The 6,000-nt window shown below is 40.0% G+C and overlaps 1 pseudogene; it reads right to left on the reverse strand.

Moving 5' to 3' along the window:
* Window positions 1–3,697: 3,697 nt before the first annotated feature.
* On the reverse strand, window positions 3,698–4,198 carry LOC143865527 (transcription factor bHLH147 pseudogene; annotated as a pseudogene).
* Between the last annotated feature and the right edge of the window lie 1,802 nt (window positions 4,199–6,000).

The following is a 6,000-nucleotide window of genomic DNA, read 5'->3' on the forward strand; positions in this document are numbered from 1 at the left end:
TACCCCTCTCATGTTCCCAAATATACTGGTAGGGGTCTGCCTAACCCCAGCTTACCGATAAAAAAAAAATGTTACCCCTCCATGCATTAGATACCCCAACTGGGGGTGCAACCATAGTCGATTTTTGGGAATTCGGGTTGAGCTTTTTCTGTAAAATCTGGTTGGTTTGGGTTGATTCCGATTCCTTTTTTAGCAAAAGCGCAACCCCGAACCGACCCAAATTAGACTCCTGACCCCAACATGGATGCCTCTCCTGTTCACATCCACCCCTTCTTTTCTAAGGTCTTCTCTAACAGCATGAATGATTGTGATAGGTCCAGAGTAATTGTTAGCTTATTCCAGTTGTTGGCTCGTCATGTTAATCCTAAAAAACTTGGATATGTCACTTGATCTGAGCGGCGGAATGTCATTTGATCTGTCATTTGGAATTTCCAAATCCTGATCTCACATGTTAGCTAATCAATCAAACAAAGGATTGGAACAAACCCAACAACACCCATTCCCTCTTTTTTTTGTTTGAAATTCATGGGCATGTGAGGTTAGCAGTGTGCATTCTTCTTTTTTGTCTTTTTCTCTCTTTTAAATTAGGGGTGATGTTGGGTGGTCACATGGTTTTGGCCACTTGAGCAACAAAAGTAGGGGTGTGTAGGGCTTAGATGGCCAGTGCAACATGGCAGTGACGTGGACCCCCTTCCCTCTTGTATACAATATGAACGGTGTTCCATGTGCGTGATGACGTGGTCACATGCTGCTAATCATTACCCACTGAATCTTTTGCCACGTCAGCATATGCTGTTCATCGAATAGCTCTCCCTCCTCTGTTTTTTCCTTCTCCCACCCAAAAATGGGGAAAAACTGAAACGAAGGTGGGCCGAGGGTGTGTATATGAAGGCGAGGAAACGACAAAGGCAAGAAAGATATATGCACTAAAAAGGCACAAGGATTTTGAGTGAAGGGAGGCAAATATGGGTCTCTTTTGTGTGAGCCACCAAACAAATAACAGAGCTATTGCTTCTTCTGTCTTCCCATTTTTATTTACCTCAAGCTTTTGACATAAATAAAGAGTTATTCCCATCTCACTATTATATTACAAATACCCAACTCTAATTTATGAATTTATTCTCAGAATACTCCCCCCCCCTCTTATCATCCTATTCAATTAGTTAAACCATAGCTCAAAATTCCATCTCTCATCAGATTACATATCTTCTACCTACTAATATAAGATAAATTATAGCAAATTTTCAATCATGGTTAAGGGCCTTTTGGGAACAAACACTAATATTTGAGAGTGATTGTGAGAGAAAAAAGCTACCTGTTGATGAAATAGAGGATTTAATTATGGGATCATCTACTGTGTTTAATCATGTCAGATGGTTGGCTAATGAGAAGACGGATTTGCTTGCTCGGAGGGGGGATTTCTGCCGAATTGCTAGAGTGGTTTGATTATCTGCCGCCTTGAGGTTTATAGTGCATATCTGTATTTTTTTCTCTCTTTCTTTTGTTTTTCCTTTGTATTCTTGGGGTGGCTTATCTCGGGCTCCCGTTTTTATCTTATACAATATTGCCATTTCAAAAAAAAAAAACTACCTTTCTAGCGAAGCGGGTGATCTCAATCCTAATGCTTTATTTATTTATTTTTATCTGTTTCCCAACTCAGGACTTATCTCTTAAATATTTTGGCGGAATGTCTTAATTCAGTATCACATGATTTTCGTTGCCATGTTTTAGGTGGAGCTGGGTATTGTCCTCTAAATGTAGTTTGTACAGTCTGAAAGATACTCTTTCTTTCAACCCCCCCAATTTTTTCTGTTTCTATCTCTCCTTTATGTACATGGCTAAGATTGGTGTTTTGAAGTATAACTATCTGGGAAATTATGTCATAAGAAGACTAATCCGGGCCCTCCTTTGTGGTATTTGAATGATCCGAACACTTCATTTGGTAGGGCCGATTGAAGTACGACAAGATCCTAACAATCGCAATAGTGGGATGATCTCAACTGCACAATTAATGGCTTGCAATATATATGATTAAAGGTGGGAAGTTTTCCACAGTCAAGCCTTATGACCGAATGGTTAGAAACATTCAAATGAAGTGACTTTAATGATCATCTGCAAGTTCTGATCTCCAGTGAAGGATATCCCGGCCAGTGAAGGATATCCCGATAATGCGGATTTCATATGTATGAGCCTGCCTTATCATTCTCATAAAAAGAACTTGATGCAAGTAAGATGAAAATGGATTTATCCATTTTAAATGTTTTCGGATGTATTGATTTGATTTCTACGGAAATTGTCAACCCATTTCGTTATGGCTCCGTTTCTCTCAGAGTAAAAATGGACGTAAAATTTGTTTTATGTTGTAAAAATGAACGTAAAACAATTTTCACGTCGAGAGAAACAGAGCTCTAACAGATAACACTCGTTTTGTTTTCAATAAAATTAAGATAAATTACCTCTATCATAAATCTATTTTACCTACAACCCATTTAAGATGAAATCAATTTACTCCTGCAATAGAATTATGCTTAATCCAAAAGACCCATTATAGGCCCTGTTTGTTTTGGATTTTGAGAACCAATATTAGTGAGTCCAAAACTGATTATTGGTGTCAAAATTAATTAGTTTTGGACTCACAATCGGTTCTCAAAATCCAAAACGAACAGGGCCTTAGTATCATTCCCCTGACTATTGTTGAGAGGGAACCTTGTACTGTCTTTTAGATTATGGTTATGAAGGCCTGCGGCATATGGGTGTTAGAGTGCTATGCGATGTGTCATTCTCCTAGTACCACAAGTGTCTAGCTTCCAAGTGCCTAATGATGCAGCCTCGTTGTCTATTGAGGCCAATAAATTAAAGTGGAAGCCGACATGTGAAGAAAGCTGTTACTTTGTATTCTTCTTCATTGTCTTTGAGCCACTAAACTCCATACCCTCACTGTCCCCATCTTTTCACATGTTACTCTTCTTCGTCTTTTGACTTTTAGTTGGGTGGCGGGCTTTCCTGAATAATCTCTTCAAATCTGTGCTCTTGAAGAAGACAGACCCAAAAAAAGACAAAGATAATGAAGAAATGGTTAGGAATATGTAAATTGTGCAATGGGTGGCCATGTGCACTGATTTGAAGAGGCAGAATTTCGGTGTATTGTTTGAAAATTGAATCATCACACATATATTTACACTTGAAAATTTCAACGAAAGAAACATTTTCAGGAAAGATTATATGGTCGCTATCGCCAAACTCTATTGGAATTGGACATGTTAAGGCGTCAGTGGGAAAATGAAGCAAATATGGCGATTCAAACGTGATAAATAGTTTTTCACTTCCAATATATTTGAGAAAAATTAGGATGATTATTCTATAGACAATGCCAAATCTAAGCACCCATTACAGAAAAACTTGAAATGGTGTTCTTTTATTGTAAGAAAAGCTGAATAAAAAAGAGGTGAGGATTGGAGCGTATGGAAGATTCAGCTGGGCTTTTGGCGATCATGTTGGAACCTGGAATGTGGAGGTTTGGTGATATCGATCCAGAATGAAAACAATTAGATTCAGACAGACTATAAATAATGATAAGGATTCCTTCACCATCTATATAAAAGAAAAAGTCATGTATACAATAAAATACATGAATTTGAAAATACATAGAAGAAGAAGAAGAAGAAGAGGTGGATCCAAAAGCGGGTGTAGCTGATGATCAGGTTGGCGTGGGAAGAGGGGAGGAAAGAAGGTGTGCTAGAGAGGTCATGGCTCTGATCTGCATCTCCAACGCAGCTATGTAATCGGATGCTTCTTCTATAAGCACCGGAAAAGGAAGTTTCCGGCGGCAACCGGGAACTAGTCGTCCCAGAACTCGTACCTTCCTCTGCATCAACGGTGTTGTTCTCTTCTTCAACATCTGCGCTCTGGGTGGTCTCTTCTTCATCATCTTTCTGATCTTCAACCTCGACAGAATCGCTCGGCTCCATCTGCTTCTTCCTTTCGCTGCGACGGCCAGGATTCTGTCTGCGGCTTGTCTCACCATTCGGCTCGGCATCTGAATCGGCGCCTGTGCCTGTGCCTGTTTTTGACGAACGTGCTTTAGAGCTTCCACCAATTTTGAACAGTATTTCTGCTCTTCAACCTCTCTTTTCCATTGCTGCTGCCATTCTCTCATTTTCCTTGACTTTCCCTCTACATTCAACATCGCAGACGCCATTGATTGATCCAGAACGATTTTTGGATCCGTTTCTGTGCGGTTTTCACCCATGAGAGAAAAATGTTCCGGTGCAGTTCTCACCTTAATCGGGTCATGCAAGTCTGTCTTTCCTTGTGAGGACCTGGTGTCATCTCATCTGCTCATCTTGTCTTGTTGGCTTCCACTACTTGGGTCTTGGTAGGGACTCCCCTCATTTTTGTTTTCATTCCTTGTAATCATTACCTGAGTGGGCGAGTGGCCGGTGATAATAAAACTAATAAAAGCCTCTCCTACAAAACGCATGTGCTTCTTTCCACTCCCACTTTCCATTTTTGCTCCTATTTCTCTTCTGTTTTTTTCCCCTCTTAAAAGGACTGGCCGTGTTTCTTCCACATTTCCCACAAAAATAGAGCACACAGATTATTGATTGATATTTATCTGTCAGATACCCTGTAATTGACCCCACCATGTGATATCATCATCATTCAAACTGTCCATCTAGAGGACCTTGTAATAGAGACGAAATAGCAGTTGCTTCGGCTAATTTTCGTAAATTTCTCCTGGACCTATTCTTCTTTAATTTTGTTACATTCTTAAGTGGTTTTAAGAGCCTAGCCTTAAGTATTCCATCATCCTGTAACTTTTCGCATATTCCTTAGGCACCAATTATTGAGTACGAGAGAGCCAACACCTTGTGACACATTCAAGCTGCGGAAGGGGCGACCTTTACCTGGATTAAGTAACACCAGGGAGTGACCTATATGAAAAGTGTTACATAGAACAACCACCAGGAGTGTCGGTTTTACAGCATTCATGGTGGAACGTCATGATCCTAAGTGGTTTAAGGGCCTAGCCTGAGATGGGATTTTGGGCATGTTGGTTAGCTGCCTCTCAGATTCTGGACTTTCAGATAATGAAATGTTAAGAAAATAGTATTGATTAAAAATGCTACAATAGTTGGCCAATATCGCCCAACAACTTATATAATTCATTTTCAACACACTAATTTATCAATGTAAATGACCCCACCATGTAGTGTGCACATGATCCAAAAATTGTTTATCTAGCTAGCCGAGATGACATAGCTTAAATTTAACATCCACCTCATAATCCTAGCTAACAATTGGATTTGCACTCACAATCGGTTGGCATAATCTTTAACGAGCAAGGCCAAAATAAAATGGCATTTTCTTAAAAATGCTACAATAGTTGCCAATTATCGCCCAATAACTTAGGCCCTATTTGTTTTGGATTTTGATAACGGATTGTGAGTCCAAAACTGGTTGTTGGACTCAAAGTAATTGTTAGTATTTTTAGTCCAATAATATGTCTTAGACTCACAATCAGTTATCAAAATCCCGACAAACAGAATAATATGTCTTAGACTCACAATCAGTTATCAAAATCCCGACAAACAGCTTAGGCACTGTCCGTTTAAGATTGTGAAAACCGGTGGTGAACGACGAACCCCAACACAATTATTGTACTCCAATAATCGGTTTGGGTTTCAGTTGTCGCAATCTAAAACGAACAAGGCCTAATATAAGTGATGATATCACATGGTGGTTGTCCTACCTTTTTTCTCAAAATTACTAGTTACCAAAAGTCCCCCAAAGAAGTAAAGTCCCAAAACTCGTACGGGTGTGGCTCTTTGGCTTAAAGTCGTGGGCATGCTCCCTAGTAATGCGAGTTTGAATCCCCCGGGCTTACTCGATGGGTGTGGTTTACAGGTTGCGAGTTCGAATCTCCCGGGCTTACCCGATGCGTGTGGTTTACGGCTTACGGGTGATTGCATGCATCTGTAGGGAATAGCCTTGCCTATG

Source organism: Tasmannia lanceolata, unplaced genomic scaffold (assembly GCF_043159265.1).
Source record: "Tasmannia lanceolata isolate RefF3 unplaced genomic scaffold, GAP_Taslan_0.1 ptg000090l, whole genome shotgun sequence".
NCBI lineage: Eukaryota > Viridiplantae > Streptophyta > Magnoliopsida > Canellales > Winteraceae > Tasmannia > Tasmannia lanceolata.